Source organism: Leuresthes tenuis, unplaced genomic scaffold (genome assembly GCF_036924035.1).
Source record: "Leuresthes tenuis unplaced genomic scaffold, fLeuTen1.0.hap1 SCAF_4, whole genome shotgun sequence".
NCBI classification, from domain to species: domain Eukaryota; kingdom Metazoa; phylum Chordata; class Actinopteri; order Atheriniformes; family Atherinopsidae; genus Leuresthes; species Leuresthes tenuis.
In genome coordinates this window covers 30084175-30101474 of record NW_027325358.1, presented here as the reverse complement: position 1 = coordinate 30101474, position 17300 = coordinate 30084175, and the positions used below count along the sequence as shown (strand labels likewise).

The 17300-nt window shown below is 42.9% G+C and overlaps 4 non-coding genes across 4 annotated transcripts; 1 reads left to right on the top strand and 3 right to left on the bottom strand.

Moving 5' to 3' along the window:
• The first annotated feature begins 5961 nt into the window (after nt 1-5961).
• LOC140306126 (U2 spliceosomal RNA) lies at nt 5962-6149 on the top strand. Its single transcript, XR_011915484.1, has one exon. It is a non-coding gene; the product is annotated as a U2 spliceosomal RNA (small nuclear RNA).
• Nucleotides 6150-10575: 4426 nt separating this feature from the next.
• Nucleotides 10576-10766, bottom strand: LOC140306072 (U2 spliceosomal RNA). Its single transcript, XR_011915434.1, has one exon. It is a non-coding gene; the product is annotated as a U2 spliceosomal RNA (small nuclear RNA).
• Nucleotides 10767-11041: 275 nt separating this feature from the next.
• Nucleotides 11042-11155, bottom strand: LOC140306349 (U5 spliceosomal RNA). Its single transcript, XR_011915665.1, has one exon. It is a non-coding gene; the product is annotated as a U5 spliceosomal RNA (small nuclear RNA).
• Nucleotides 11156-11543: 388 nt separating this feature from the next.
• LOC140306107 (U2 spliceosomal RNA) lies at nt 11544-11734 on the bottom strand. The gene has a single exon (XR_011915467.1). It is a non-coding gene; the product is annotated as a U2 spliceosomal RNA (small nuclear RNA).
• Between the last annotated feature and the right edge of the window lie 5566 nt (nt 11735-17300).

The window sequence follows — 17300 nt, the reverse complement described above, 5'->3', positions numbered from 1 at the left end:
GGGACCCAACACAGGGCAGGAGGGCCTGATGTCCATCAGGCTCGGGGCCTGCAGTCACTATATTCCGGGAGCTACTGTACCCCCAGAAGGAACCAATCCCGCCCCACACCACTCAACCCAACCCCACCCCGGAGGACCTCTACAAAAACAAACAAACAACAACAAAAATCAAACAAACAAACAAACAAATCACCCGGTCACACCAGTCGCAGCAGCCCGGGCCTGAGACCCACCATCACCCAGGCCCCCCCAGGCCCCTCCCAACAGGGGAAAAGCACACCCCCACACAGACCCCCTCCCCCTCACCGCACGCCCCAACACCCTAAAAAAAACAACCACCTGCGGACACCTTGGAGTTCCCAGAGCAACAAGCCCGGCACCAGGACCTGCACCAACCCACGCATACTGTGGCATGTCCAGGGCAACCCAGACCCCCCAGGCACAGGCAGGGCCCCGCCCCGGGCACAAGGCAGCGGCAAGCCACCAGGTCAAGGCCCAGCTCCACCACCCACGCCAGAGCGGCCCGGTCACCCGGTACAGAGCCAGCAGCCACCACCCCAAGGCCCCTAAGGGACCCCGCCCCACACCGCAAGACAGCCCAACCCGCAAGCCCCCAAAACTGCCCTCCAAGCCTGACACACAGTGCCCCCTAGCAATGACCAAACCGGTCCCCACGATCCGAGAGACCACCAGACGCCCGAAGCCACACAGCCCCCCCCAGCACACACTCAACCGCCCAGAGCGATTTCTAAACTGGTTAATACACAGATTGTTCTTCGCTTTCCAGTTCATGAGAATAGTTTTCTTTGCTATACATAACACTGTGAGGATCATGTGTGCTAAGCTAAATTCCACGTTGATGTTGTCTAAGTCACCCAGTATGCACAGTGTGGGGCATGCAGGAATGCTACACTTTAGCCATGTTGATAGGTCCGCACAGACTTCAAGCCAGAACTTCTGGACAGGCGCACAAAACCACAAAGCGTGTGCATAATCATCAGATGTGTTATCTGTGCAATGTGAGCAGATGTTTGAGTGTGTTAGACCCATCCTGAACATCCTTTAAGCTGTATAGTGTGTTCTATGAAGAATTTTGTATTGTATGAGCTGTAAATTAGGATTTTGAGTCATTCTGAAGGTGTTCAAACATATTTGTGGCCAGAAGCTATGACTAGAACTGATGGATAAATCTGCCTCCCATTTTGAGGACGGTAGAGACATTGTGTCATCTATCTTAGACAATAATTTATATATTTTTGATAGTAGTTTTGGGGTGCAGATGCTTAGAAATTCTGCTACCCTAATCGGGAGTTGTAAGTCTGGTTGGTGGAGGATATATTTCTTTGTTATTATAGACTTAAGTTGTTGATATTCTAGGAATTTATTGCTGCCTATCTCATGTTGTGATATGAGCTCATCAAATGAAATAAAATGTCCATTTTGGATTATATGTTCCAGATGTTTGATTCCTTTGATCTTCCACAGAGTAAAGTTTAGCATTTTTTTGTTTTGCAGGATGTCAGGATTGTTCCAGATGGGTGTAAGCTTACACGGGACAAGTGAAGACTTTGTTATTTTAAGAAATTCCCACCAGGCTGTCAGAGAGGTGCTGATGTTAATGCTTTTGAAACATTTCTGATGTTTTACGTTTTGACTAATAAGTGGCAGGTCAGAGATTTCCAGATTATCACACAATGCTTGTTCTATATTTATCCATGTTCATCTATTGGGCTAGGTTTAAACCATTTTGATATATACCGTAACCTATTGGCTAAGGAATAGTGCTGAAAATTAGGTAAATCTAATCCACCACTGTCCTTGGTCTTCTGTAGGGTTTTTAAACTAATACGTGGTGGTTTGTTTTTCCACAGAAATTTGGAGATGCATGAATCTAGTGACTTAAACCAAGTAGCAGGTTGGTTTTATGGGGATCATTGAGAACAAATAGTTAACTTTTGGTAGTATCATCATTTTAATGGTTGTAACTCTCCCCATAAGTGATATAGGTAAGGACTTCCAACGAGAGAGATTGTCCTCTACTGTCTTTAATAATTGCACATAAATTAGCTTTGTTAGCTCTGAGAGCCTGGAGGAAATGTTTATGCCTAAATATCTAATATTTCCTGACTGTAAAGTGATCGCAGGTATATTCTGGACCCTACAGTCAGAAAGTGCTGAGAATTTATTTATGAGTGTGATCGTGTGAGTGAGAGACGTCTGTGAGTTCTGAAGAAAAAGTAATACATCATCAGCATAAAGACTTATTTTATTCTCAATATTTTGGGGTTGGTTGTCTTTAATATTTCTATCTTGTCTGATAGCAGCTGCTTAAGGTTTGATGAAAATAGCAAAAAGTGAGGGAGAAAGTGAGCAACCCTGTCTTGTACTTCTCTGCAGACTGAAGCTTGGAGAAGTTTGATCATTTGTCCTGACACTTGCATTTGGGGAGTCAGTTATTTTCTTGTGAGGAGATAAGAGGCTTTAATAATAATATCTTGCAAGAGAGAACAACACAGTACAGAATACAGAGTTGCTCTGACCACTGAAGCAAAAACACACAGTTATATTGCCCGCTCATCACGTCATCTGTTTTTGGGTATAATTGATTGTTCTTCTAACTTTCCTCCCCAACCATCAGTTGAGGTTACCCAGACACACTCGTAAATACCAGCCTAACCCTGTCCCCCCTAAAGTGCAGCTATCTCATTATAACAAGCCCACCATTGTAAAGAGGAATTTAAGAAAACAGGGCAGGGTGGTACCTTGCAGCTCGGTCATTTGCAGGTTATACACAGTAACACTCAATACAATGCATATAAGAATTATTTTCCATTACATTCCTCCCTTTTGATTATAATAATACCATTATATTAATCAACCCAAAAGAAACAAGGAAAATAATAACTTTATCTGTAAAACATCAGCCTGCATTTGCACACAACGTGAGTTTAAAATGGAGGCATCATATTAATAAAGGGTCCAATGATAAACAATCAAAACATGAACAATTAAACATGATTATCTTCATCCCTCTCAGCGTCACTAGAGGAAAAATTTTGAAAGCAAGAAAGTTATTTGAGTCATTTGGTCTTTTTCACACTGTTGTTTAGATGGACTACATAAAAGGATGTCATCCACATACTGCAAAAGAGCAGAGCCTGTGGTTGATTGAAGTTAATCCAGACTAGCTTTGAGGGCAGCATTGTAAATAGTGGGACTTTCACAGTACCCCTGGCATAACCGGGTAAAAGTCCAAGATCTCCCTTCAAACTAAAAAGCAAACCAAAATGGGCTATCAGGGTGCACTGGCGACAAGTCAACCACTGAGAAAAACTGTGCATCTGATGTAATTTGAGACAAAATAGTGTGTGGGTTGGGCACAGTAGGAGCATGTGGCTGAACTGCAGCATTCACCGCTTGGAGGTCCTGTACAAAACGCCATTCATCTGGCTGGCCAGCATCTTTAATCTTTTTAACAGGAAACAATGGAGTAAGCACAGGTGAATTTTCAAAAGGAACAATAACGCCTGTTTTCTGAAAAGATTGAAAAACAGGTTTAATCCCTTTAATTGCTTCAGGCTTAAAAAGGTATTGTTTTTTACATGGACAAAAGTCTGATTTAGGGGTGACAATTACTGGTTCACAGCCTTTTATCAACCCCACATCATATTTGCTCTTAGCCCAAAGATCATTGGGCACTTCAGCCAACATGGGTATCGAAGACAAATCTGTTTCAGATAAAAAACATGCTTCAAAATGTGATTCTGTGATAGGAATTAAGTCCACAGTTCTTTGACAATGCATTGTACTCAAAAATGTTTTTTTGTATGCTGACAATCGTTCAGAAAACATCAAATTTGGATCAGCAGGTGAAACAGTCCACTCCATTTCTTTCTGACATGTAGCAACAAACTCTCCCACACCTTGTCACTGCCAGTGTGTACGTTTGGCCAAGGAAATGTGAGGGCGAGTACCACAAACATTAAAAAAATCGAAGTGCTCTGGAGTGAGCGACACAGCCAATAAAGTAGGCGCACATATTTTTTCACTTCTTCTCATAGTCATTGTCAGGCCCCAAAGAAATGTGTGATGTGCAGTGCAAATCAGTAGGTTGCATGAAATCAGAAAGGGGTGAAACTAACGCTTTTGCTTCTTCCACTAGTTGTTGTGAAAAAGGAGAGCTGGGAAGTTTCCACTCATAAGCATATGTAAGTGCCGATGAATCAAACTGCACTGCTGTGAAAACTTTGTCAGGCTGTAACATAACCTTAACACCCTCTGGTGTAGAAGTTAAAATAATGCCTAATTTACACATGAGATCACAGCCCATCAGGTTAATGGGACACAACTCTGATAACAAAAATGAGTGTTTGAAGGAGAGCTCATCGGGAGTGACAACACGCAATGGGCATTGTCATTTTCTCCTTCACAACCTGGCCTGATGCAGACATACAGTAAACGTGGTTTCCACTTAACTTTGGAGGGCAATCAAACTCCCCTGACGTCACTACTGATGAACATAAGTTCCTATATTCTGAGAGAAATATCTTTGCTCTAGGACGGAAATAGCATGCAAAACTTTACTACGTGAATCACAGTCGGCAAGCGTTGCTTCACTACACAGAGCAGGAAAAATGTGTGAGTGTGTTTGTGCTATCACCCATTAGTGGAGGCTCCGCTGCCGCGTGACGTCCAGAACCTGCCTCCCACCCTCAGTCAGCCTTTTGCCCAATTTCATCACTTTTTAGCTGTGGACAGTCCTTCTTCCAGTGTCCAGTCTGGCCACAGTAAAAACAAATATTCGGATCATAGCTCTGGCGTGGCCCATTTCGACCTCCTCTCCCACACGTCCACGTCTTCGACTTCGGCCTCGTCCTCTGTTTACACAAACTACGTAATACATGGTCATGGTTGCCAAATGCAGCTCCTTTTCACACTTGTCCCTTTTGGTTGTCTTACGCGTCTCAACTTGGTTCTGAGCATGGCGAGCATATCGGCGAACGTCAGCCAAACGAGGACCCTCACACCATCCCACGTAAATGTTCTTTACTTCAGTGGCGACATCTATATAATATTGTCTGGGTCCCGTTAAAACATGTATTTTTCCCATCTAATTCCTTGTTTGCTTTAAAACAAGTATTCCCCATTTTCTATCCCTTCAGTAACCAACCAGTTTGTATGGAGTACACTGGAGCAACTTGACTGATCAGTAAAACACTGCTTTTGTTGTCACTGCAAGGCTTCCCCCGTCGGTTGTTTCACTGAGACACTACTGAGTAACTACAACTCAACACAGTTTATACACATAACATTCATATACATACTAACAAACAAACAAACAATAATTTATCGCAATTTTCTCATCTCTGTTTGAACGTACACCCAGGTAAATATTCCTGTAGTCTTCTCAACCCTTAGATCCTATTTCGGTGAATTTGACATCTGCCTTGTATGTAACAGATTAGCGGTTTAGCAGTTTTAATTTAGTTTGAGTGAAGGAATTCATTTTATAGCAAAATCCGAAATCGTGAAGAACTCATGAAAGTAAGCTTATTCTCGGATTCCTGAAACTTTAGATTTGCTCTTTCTTTTACTGCAAAGTACAACGTTGAGCAGCACTAATGAGTTGTTTCTATTTTTGGCAGGCTTTACCTTTGCGGATGAAGCCCTTTCTGTCTGTGCAAAAGAAATCTTGTTACTGTGCAGAGTGACTTCTCTGAGTAGAGTCGCCTTACTTGTTGCGACTGTGCCGATGTTCGAAGCTGGAGTGCAAAGTTGTTGCTTTAATGGTGCTCGCTGGAGCGTGTGGTAGTGTAAAGTTATACCATTTAAAAGGGCTGAAGAGTGCTCAGTGCAGCGGGTGGGCGGAGGTGCAAAGTGACACTATGGCCATAAAAAGAACACCGCTACAAGTGCGCATTGTGCCAGGAAGGGCCCTCGGACGTGAACCAGTGGACAGATATCGCTTCTCGGCCTTTTGGCTAAGATCAAGTGTAGTATCTGTACTTATCAGTTTAATATGTGATATGTCTATGCAAGGACTACATATTAAATGGATTTTTATCAATAGGAGTTGAAAAAGGAGCTTGCTCCGTTCACTCCAAGCATCGACCCGGTATTGCAGTGCCGCTGGGAACGGTGCGGTCTCCTCTGCTCTTGTGAAAAAGCAAACAGCGGTGCAGGAAGGAAGTTTCTTTTAATCTGCTGAGAAAAGAGAGTGAATGCGAAGCAGACTTTAACACGGCTCTGGGAGCGAGCCGAGTGCGGGCTAACCAGGAGAATTGCTTGAAAGATACGCGACACCGAATGAGCGGTCAGAACAAAGCCTCAATACGGTGTTCCCGTGGTGTTTTTATAAAATGCGGTGTAAAAAAAGGTGTGAATGCCCCATAGAAAACTAAAAGGTGGAGCGGAAGTGTTCGGCTGCAAGAAGGTGTGAATGTCCGACTATATTTGGTGAAAAGCAGGTGAAGCAAGGTCTGAATGCCCAACCTTACATCATCAAAAGCGAGATCAGAGGTTTTTGGCTGCAAGAAGGCCATAGTTGGCCAAAAGCGGGTAAGGTGCGAATGATCGGCTAAATATCAACAAAAGTGGGGGCGGAGGTCTTCGGATGCAAGTGGGTGTGAATATCCCACCATACAAGTATGGTGGAGAGGAAGCTGTGAATGGCCGACCATAGTTTGCAAAAAGCGGGTGAGAAAAGGTGCGAATGTCCAACCATACATGATCAAAACAGGGAGCGGAGGTGTTTGGCTGCGACAAGGTGTGAATGTCCACCCATAATTAATGAAAAGCGGGCAACAAGTAGGTTCGAATGCCCAACCATACATCATCAAAAGCAGGAGTGGATGTGTTCGGCTACAAGAAGGTTTGAATGTCGGAGCATAGTTTGTAAAAAGCGGGTAAGAAAAGGTTCGAATGCCCGAACATACACCATCAAAAGAGGGAGCGGAGGTGTTTCGCTGCAAGAAGGTGTGAATGTCCGAGCATAGTTTGTAGAAAGTGGGTAAGAAAAGGTTCGAATGCCAGAACATACACCATCAAAAGAGGGAGCGGAGGTGTTCCGCTGTAAGAAGGTGTGAATGTCCGACCATAGTTGGTAAAAAGCGGGTAAGAAAAGGTTCGAATGCCAAAATATACACCATCAAAAGCGGAAGCCGAGGTGTTCGGCTGCAAGTAGGTGTGAATGTCAGATCATAATTTGCAAAAAGCTGATGAGAAAGGTGTGAATGACCGACAATAATTGCTGAAAAATGTGTTAGAAAAGGTAAGAATGCCGGACCATTCATCATCAAAAGCGGGAGAAGAGGTGTTCGGCTGTAAGACGGTGTGAATGTCCGACCATAGTTGGTAAAAAGTGGGTATGAAAAGGTTCGAATGCCCAAATTCGGCTGCAAAAAACTGTTCGGCTGCAAAAAGGTGTGAATGTTCGACTAAATTTTGTAAAAAGCGGGTAAGACAAGGTGCGAATGCCTGACAATGTATGATCAAAAGCGGGAGCGGAGGTGTTCAGCTGCAAGAAGGTGTGAATGTCCTACCATAATTGCTGAAAAATGTGTTAGAAACGGTAAGAATGCCGGACCATACATCATCAAAAGCTAGAGAGGTGGTGTTCGGCTGCAAGTAGGTGTGAATGTCTGACTAAAGTTCAAATATATTAACAAAAGCGGGAGGAGAGGTCTTCGGATGAGTGGTTGAGAATTTCCAACCATAATCTATAAAATGCGGTGAAAAAAAAGGTGTGATAGATACCTAAAAGGTGGAGCGGAAGTGTTCGGCTGCAAGAAGGTGTGAATGTTATACATATAGTTGGTGAAAAGCAGGAAAAGCAAGGTCTGAATGCCCAATCTTACATCATCAAAAGCGAGATCAGAGGTGTTTGGCGGCAAGAAAACGGGTAAGGTGTGAATGACCGAATAAATATCAACAAAAGTGGGGGCGGAGGTCTTCGGATGCAAGTGGGTGTGAATATCCCACCATACAAGTATGGTGGAGAGGAAGCTGTGAATGGCCGACCATAGTTTGCAAAAAGCGGGTGAGAAAAGGTGCGAATGTCCAACCATACATGATCAAAACAGGGAGCGGAGGTGTTTGGCTGCGACAAGGTGTGAATGTCCACCCATAATTAATGAAAAGCGGGCAACAAGTAGGTTCGAATGCCCAACCATACATCAACAAAATCAGGAGTGGATGTGTTTGGCTACAAGAAGGTTTGAATGTCCGAGCATAGTTTGTAAAAAGCGGGTAAGAAAAGGTGCGAATGCCCGACAAAGTATGATCAAAAGAGGGAGTGGAGGTTTTCGGCTACAAGAAGGTTTGAATGTACGACCATAGTTTGTAAAAAGCGGGTAAGAAAAGGTGCGAATGCCCGAACATACACCATCAAAAGAGGGAGCGGAGGTGTTCCACTGAAAGACGGTGTGAATGTCCGACCATAGTTGGTAAAAAGCGGGTAAGAAAAGGTTCGAATGCCCGAATATATACCATCAAAAGCGGAAGCGGAGGTGTTCGGTTGTAAGAAGTTGTGAACGTCCGAATTTAGTCGAACACCTTTTTGCAGCCGAACACAGTTTTTTGCAGCCGAATTTGGGCATTCGAACCTTTTCTTACCCACTTTTTACCAACTATGGTCGGACATTCACACCGTCTTACAGCGGAACACCTCCGCTCCCTCTTTTGATGGTGTATGTTCGGGCATTCGAACCTTTTCTTACCCGCTTTTTACAAACTATGCTCCGACATTCAAACCTTCTTGTAGCCGAACACATCCACTCCTGCTTTTGATGATGTATGGTTGGGCATTCGAACCTACTTGTTGCCCGCTTTTCATTAATTATGGGTGGACATTCACACCTTGTCGCAGCCAAACACCTCCGCTCCCTGTTTTGATCATGTATGGTTGGACATTCGCACCTTTTCTCACCCGCTTTTTGCAAACTATGGTCGGCCATTCACAGCTTCCTCTCCACCATACTTGTATGGTGGGATATTCACACCCACTTGCATCCGAAGACCTCCGCCCCCACTTTTGTTGATATTTAGTCGGTCATTCACACCTTACCCGTTTTCTTGCCGCCAAACACCTCTGATCTCGCTTTTGATGATGTAAGATTGGGCATTCAGACCTTGCTTTTCCTGCTTTTCACCAACTATATATATAACATTCACACCTTCTTGCAGCCGAACACTTCCGCTCCACCTTTTAGGTATCTATCACACCTTTTTTTTCACCGCATTTTATAGATTATGGTTGGAAATTCTCAACCACTCATCCGAAGACCTCTCCTCCCGCTTTTGTTAATATATTTGAACTTTAGTCAGACATTCACACCTACTTGCAGCCGAACACCACCTCTCTAGCTTTTGATGATGTATGGTCCGGCATTCTTACCGTTTCTAACACATTTTTCAGCAATTATGGTAGGACATTCACACCTTCTTGCAGCTGAACACCTCCTCTCCCACTTATGATCATGTGCGGATTGATTTTCGAAAATTTTCTTTCATGTTTTCTAGCAATTAAAAATGGACATTTAGACCTTCTTGCAGCTGAACACCTCCGCTCCCGCTTTTGATCATACATTGTCAGGCATTCGCACCTTGTCTTACCCGCTTTTTACAAAATTTAGTCGAACATTCACACCTTTTTGCAGCCGAACACAGTTTTTTGCAGCCGAATTTGGGCATTCGAACCTTTTCATACCCACTTTTTACCAACTATGGTCGGACATTCACACCGTCTTACAGCGGAACACCTCCGCTCCCTCTTTTGATGGTGTATGTTCGGGCATTCGAACCTTTTCTTACCCGCTTTTTACAAACTATGCTCGGACATTCAAACCTTCTTGTAGCCGAACACATCCACTCCTGCTTTTGATGATGTATGGTTGGGCATTCGAACCTACTTGTTGCCCGCTTTTCATTAATTATTATTAATAATAATAATTATTCACACCTTGTCGCAGCCAAACACCTCCGCTCCCTGTTTTGATCATGTATGGTTGGACATTCGCACCTTTTCTCACCCGCTTTTTGCAAACTATGGTCGGCCATTCACAGCTTCCTCTCCACCATACTTGTATGGTGGGATATTCACACCCACTTGCATCCGAAGACCTCCGCCCCCACTTTTGTTGATATTTAGCCGATCATTCGCACCTTACCCGCTTTTGGCAAACTATGGCCTTCTTGCAGCCAAAAACCTCTGATCTCGCTTTTGATGATGTAAGGTTGGGCATTCAGACCTTGCTTCACCTGCTTTTCACCAAATGTAGTCGGACATTCACACCTTCTTGCAGCCGAACACTTCCGCTCCACCTTTTAGTTTTCTATGGGGCATTCACACCTTTTTTTACACCGCATTTTATAAAAACACCACAGGAACACCGTATTGAGGCTTTGTTCTGACCGCTCATTCGGTGTCGCGTTTCTTTCAAGCAATTCTCCTGGTTAGCCCGCACTCGGCTCGCTCCCAGAGCCGTGTTAAAGTCTGCTTCGCATTCACTCTCTTTTCTCAGCAGATTAAAAGAAACTTCCATCCTGCACCGCTGTTTGCTTTTTCACAAGAGCAGAGGAGAGCACACCGTTCCCAGCGGCACTGCAGTACCGGGTCGATGCTTGGAGTGAACGGAGTAAGCTCCTTTTTCAACTCCTATTGATAAAAGTCCATTTAATATGTAGTCCTCGCATAGAGGACATATCAGACATTAAACTGATAAGAACAGATACTACACTTGATCTTAGCCAAAAGGCCGAGAAGCGATAACTGTCCACTGGTTCACGTCCGAGGGCCCTTCCTGGCACAATGCGCACTTGTAGCGGTGTTCTTTTTATGGCCATAGTGTCACTTTGCACCTCCGCCCACCCGCTGCACTGAGCACTCTTCAACCCTTTTAAATGGTATAACTTTACACTACCGCACGCTCCAGCGAGCACCATTCAAGCAACATCGGCACAGTCGCAACAAGTAAGGCGACTCTACTCAGAGAAGTCACTCTGCACAGTAACAAGATTTCTTTTGCACAGACAGAAAGGGCTTCACCCGCAAAGGTAAAGCCTGCCAAAAATAGGAACAATTCATTAGTGCTGCTCTCCACGGGAGTCTTTAGTAAAAGGCGAAAGACTTGTACATTATGAAGAGAAACCAGTGTACGATTATCCATCCCTGCGGGAGCAGGGCATCAGGCTAGTTGGCATAGCCACCTTCCCCATGGTGAGCTTTGCTTGGTTGAGACGCTTGCTCCCCCCCCTTGCTCCTCGGCTGACCAAGTAGGAACAATCGGGCCCTATTCGATGGCTGCCTTGTCTTTTACTCTGTGCAAAAGACAAGGCAGCCACAAACAACACGGGAACACCGTATTGAGGCTTTGTTCTGACTGCTCATTCGGTGTCGCGTTTCTTTCAAGCAATTCTCCCGGTTAGCCCGCACTCGGCTCGCTCCCAGAGCCGTGTTAAAGTCTGCTTCGCATTCACTCTCTTTTCTCAGCAGATTAAAAGAAACTTCCATCCTGCACCGCTGTTTGCTTTTTCACAAGAGCAGAGGAGAGCGCACTGTTCCCAGCGGCACTGCAGTACCGGGTCGATGCTTGGAGTGAACGGAGTAAGCTCCTTTTTCAACTCCTATTGATAAAAATCCATTTAATATGTAGTCCTCGCATAGAGGACATATCAGACATTAAACTGATAATAACAGATACTACACTTGATCTTAGCCAAAAGGCCGAGAAGCAATAACTGTCCACTGGTTCCCGTCCGAGGGCCCTTCCTGGCACAATGCGCACTTGTAGCGGTGTTCTTTTTATGGCCATAGTGTCACTTTGCACCTCCGCCCACCCGCTGCACTGAGCACTCTTCAGCCCTTTTAAATGGTATAACTTTACACTACCACACGCTCCAGCGAGCACCATTCAAGCAACAACTTTGCACTCCAGCTTCGAACATCGGCACAGTCGCAACAAGTAAGGCGACTCTACTCAGAGAAGTCACTCTGCACAGTAACAAGATTTCTTTTGCACAGACAGAAAGGGCTTCATCCGCAAAGGTAAAGCCTGCCAAAAATAGAAACAACTCATTAGTGCTGCTCAACGTTGTACTTTGCAGTAAAAGAAAGAGCAAATCTAAAGTTTCAGGAATCCGAGAATAAGCTTACTTTCATGAGTTCTTCACGATTTCGGATTTTGCTATAAAATGAATTCCTTCACTCAAACTAAATTAAAACTGCTAAACCGCTAATCTGTTACATACAAGGCAGATGTCAAATTCACCGAAATAGGATCTAAGGGTATTTGGCCAATCGAGCTGTAGCAGCTTCGGTAAAAGAGTATAAGTTGAAGAGTTTGTGAATAAAGGTGTGCGCACACATAGTGAGTTGTAGGAAAATAGGCAGGGAGCAATGCCGGCTGGGGTATATGTTCTTGTATGTTGTCTGACTGTTTGATTTGAATGTGTTGTGTAAGTGTCCTGTTGAATGTTACATGTTTGGGCTTTGACACGCTTCACTGTGGTTGTTAACTGTGTGGTGTGTCCTGAAATGTTATATGTTTGGGCTGTGTGACATGCTTAATGCTTTTCAGTAGCAACCCACTTATTCATATATAGCAACTGACAACATAAGAAGTCCGGACATACTTTGATAGTAGTTGTAGAAGTATCCTTATTGATAATAGATAAACTAATTCATAGTGATAGAACAGTAGATGAACAGGTGCCTGCACATGTCTCATGAAAATAAAATGGGTGTATGATTGCTGACGGCAGAGCAATACTGCCAAACTTATGAGTTCTTGTGGCAAACTTGATTCAGTGTCTTGACGTGTATACGCTGTTTCGCTGACTTGTCACAAGAAACAAAGTGTGTTTGATAAGATCCGACCATTTTATTACGGGAGGATCAGTATGTATGGATTCTGATGTGACTGATAAACCTATTCGTATCTTAAGCATAATCTAATACGTGAGACAACGCCCTGGCACACAATCAAAAAAAAAAGAGAGAGAGCGGTTTTGTGTCCCCACAGTCCATAATGTAGAAAAGAGAGAAAAAAGCCTTTCTGATTTGGTGTGTGTGCTCACAGTGCAGAGTGTAGAGAAAAGAGAGAAAAGAAAGCCGTTTTGGTGTCACGGGTGTTGTGACTTACACACACACATTTCTGAATTGAGAAAGGAAATTATTTTAGAGAAAGCACTAGAGTTTAGATCCCACATTTGTTGATAGGCATTCATTTAATTTTTCTTTTAATCAGTTTTAAAGTGAATACTAACTGAGAAATGAAAAAGGTGAAGAGTTTAGAAGCTTGGTTCAAGAGCAAAACTTGGTTTATGATCAGCTGAGTCTCTAAACAGAACAGCAAAGGGCTTCATCGAACATTTAAAAAAGATTCAGATTGTTAGAATATCCAGAATTTATAGGAATGGTGGTGATTACTCTTATTTTCTAGAATGGAAATAACTGCACCATGTCTGTTTTATGAATTTAAGGGGCTAAAAAGTTTTGTTCTCGTTTTTCTATGATTAACCGAATGTATGTGAGAGTCCAAACAGACAGAAGGGTTACGGCCGAGCGCTGAACCTTCCAAAAAAGATGAGACAGGCTGGACCTGTGCCATACTAGTTAAGACCTGCCTGTTGATAACAGGTTCTTTAAACTCTCACACACACAAACTCACACACGTTCGCACACATACACCCATACACACACACATTCTTGAACTTGCTGCAAGATTAAACATTTGCATTAACTGACTCCAGCAACTCTGAGTCTCATTGAGAGACTTTTCTCAACAATTGGGTCCTCAAACCAGATCTCAACGTTTTTTCCGCTTTCCAGGGTCGGAGCTGAAACCGTGCACGGGGGAGTCCAGTACTCCTAATGAAAGACCCCCTGCTGAATTGCGGTAATTAGGGGCCAGTGTCCACTGAAAGGGGGAAAAAGGGACGAGATCGTACTTTTGAATCAATGGCCAGAAGCCATTGGCAGTGCAGGCATCAACAATAATGGTGTTATTTCACCCATTAACACTTAAGGTACCTCATGCAGTGGCTGTGATATGGTTACTTAACAAAATATCTTTACCAGACATCTCTCCTACATAACAGTTCTTCTTTCACAGCCACACCTTGTTGTCGAGAGATGTGCTACACTTAATCCATCCACACTGCTACCTACCCCACAGATGGAAAGCCTCATGATTGCATGTCAGAAATAACCATCAGTGTTTTACCCAGGCCAGACTTAACTGATATACGTTATGAAAATGCAGAAATAACTATATTTATTCAACAGGTCAAGCAAAAAACCCTGATGGCACAAATGCTACAGGATTTGCAGTAGTAACAGAAACTGAAGTTTTCTTAAAACAACCACTACCAAAAAATTACTCTGTTCAAGCAGTCGAATTGGTAGCTTTAACTGAAGCTTGTAAATTAAATAACAAAAAGGTTGTTAACGTTTACACTGACAGTCAGTATGCCTTCTCAACTGTACATGTGTTAACACAGCATTGGAAAAACAGGTATGTTGACATCCACAGCTAAATGTATAAACTACAAATATTTTAGCATTATTAGATGTTATTCAATTGCCATCTACAATAGACTCGTATGAATGACCGGAAGGAAAACCATACTGCCAAAGAATTTGTTTAAATATGCTGCAGTATTGAGCCACGCACCATGTCATGTCTTAACAGGAGGGATGGAAGCAATAATGAACAAGGTTTTTACAGCATATGGTTTTACTAATTATTGAATTTTTTTTTTTAGAATAAATAAATGAATAAAGTTTTGTCTAGCAGGTCAAATATGTGCAAAATACATTCCACAGGGCAATCTAAGACCAAAACGAAGATAATTCCCTAAGCCAGTGTATCTTTTTCAACATATTTGTTTGGATTTCATTATTTCATTATTGTGTAGATTTCATTGAACTAAATTAATGTTAAGGGAAACGATTCTGCTCAGTGACAACAGAGGTTTTTACCAAATGGTCTGAAATATTTCCATGTGCACAAGCAGATGCACTCTCAGTAGCAAAATCACGCGTAAAATAACTCATTTCTAGATTTGAAATTCCTGAAAAGATCTTCAGTGATACTTAGACACACTTTGTAAACAATGTCATCTCACTGATGGCAAAGAACTTAAAATAGACCTTAGAAACCACTGTGATATAGAAGGTTTCGCTAACACATTGGAATTGTTTTACTATTTACATATGCATGTGCAGTGAAGAATTGCTTGCTGCTGATAAATGCAAAGAAGAACAGCTTACACATAGATGCTCACATATAGGCTGCTGAATGCAATGAAGACCTGCTTATCCAGTAAAGTTCAATGTCAATGTGTAATATTCAATTAGGATTTGCAAAACAGTGAAGTTAAACAATGAATGGGTCCATAGTCGGTATGAGAAGACTACAGGAATATTTACCTGGGTGTACGTTCAAACAGAGATGAGAAAATTGCGATAAATGATTGTTTGTTTGTTTGTTAGTATGTATATGAATGTTATGTGTATAAACTGTGTTGAGTTGTAGTTACTCAGTAGTGTCTCAGTGAAACAACCGACGGGGGAAGCCTTGCGGTGACAACAAAAGCAGTGTTTTACTGATGAGTCAAGTTGCTCCAGTGTACTCCATACAAACTGGTTGGCTACTGAAGGGATAGAAAATGGGGAATACTTGTTTTAAAGCAAACAAGGAATTAGATGGGAAAAATACATGTTTTAACGGGACCCAGACAATATTATATAGATGTCGCCACTGAAGTAAAGAACATTTACGTGGGATGGTGTGAGGGTCCTCGTTTGGCTGACGTTCGCCGATATGCTCGCCATGCTCAGAACCAAGTTGAGACGCGTAAGACAACCAAAAGGGACAAGTGTGAAAAGGAGCTGCATTTGGCAACCATGACTATGTATTACGCAGTTGGTGTAAACAGAGGACGAGGCCGAAGTCGAAGACGTGGACGTGTGGGAGAGGAGGTCGAAATGGGCCACGCCAGAGCTATGATCCGAATATTTGTTTTTACTGTGGCCAGACTGGACACTGGAAGAAGGACTGTCCACAGCTAAAAAGTGATGAAATTGGGCAAAAGGCTGACTGAGGGTGGGAGGCAGGTTCTGGACGTCACGCGGCAGCGGAGCCTCCACTAATGGGTGATAGCACAAACACACTCACACATTTTTCCTGCTCTGTGTAGTGAAGCAACGCTTGCCGACTGTGATTCACGTAGTAAAGTTTTGCATGCTATTTCCGTCCTAGAGCAAAGATATTTCTCTCAGAATATAGGAACTTATGTTCATCAGTAGTGACGTCAGGGGAGTTTGATTGTCCTCCAAAGTTAAGTGGAAACCACGTTTAATGTATGTCTGCATCAGGCCAGGTTGTGAAGGAGAAAATGACAATGCCCATTGCGTGTTGTCACTCCCGATGAGCTCTCCTTCAAACACTCATTTTTGTTATCAGAGTTGTGTCCCATTAACCTGATGGGCTGTGATCTCATGTGTAAATTAGGCATTATTTTAACTTCTACACCAGAGGGTGTTAAGGTTATGTTACAGCCTGACAAAGTTTTCACAGCAGTGCAGTTTGATTCATCGGCACTTACATATGCTTATGAGTGGAAACTTCCCAGCTCTCCTTTTTCACAACAACTAGTGGAAGAAGCAAAAGCGTTAGTTTCACCCCTTTCTGATTTCATGCAACCTACTGATTTGCACTGCACATCACACATTTCTTTGGGGCCTGACAATGACTATAAGAAGTGAAAAAATATGTGCGCCTACTTTATTGACTCCAGAGCACTTTGATTTTTTTAATGTTTGTGGTACTCGCCCTCACATTTCCTTGGCCAAACGTACACACTGGCAGTGACAAGTTGTGGGAGAGTTTGTTGCTACATGTCAGAAAGAAATGGAGTGGACTGTTTCACCTGCTGATCCAAATTTGATGTTTTCTGAACGATTGTCAGCATACAAAAAAACATTTTTGAGTACAATGCATTGTCAAAGAACTGTGGACTTAATTCCTACCACAGAATCACATTTTGAAGCATGTTTTTTATCTGAAACAGATTTGTCTTCGATACCCATGTTGGCTGAAGTGCCCAATGATCTTTGGGCTAAGAGCAAATATGATGTGGGGTTGATAAAAGGCTGTGAACCAGTAATTGTCACCCCTAAATCAGACTTTTGTCCATGTAAAAAACAATACCCTTTTAAGCCTGAAGCAATTAAAGGGATTAAACCTGTTTTTCAATCTTTTCAGAAAACAGGCGTTATTGTTCCTTTTGAAAATTCA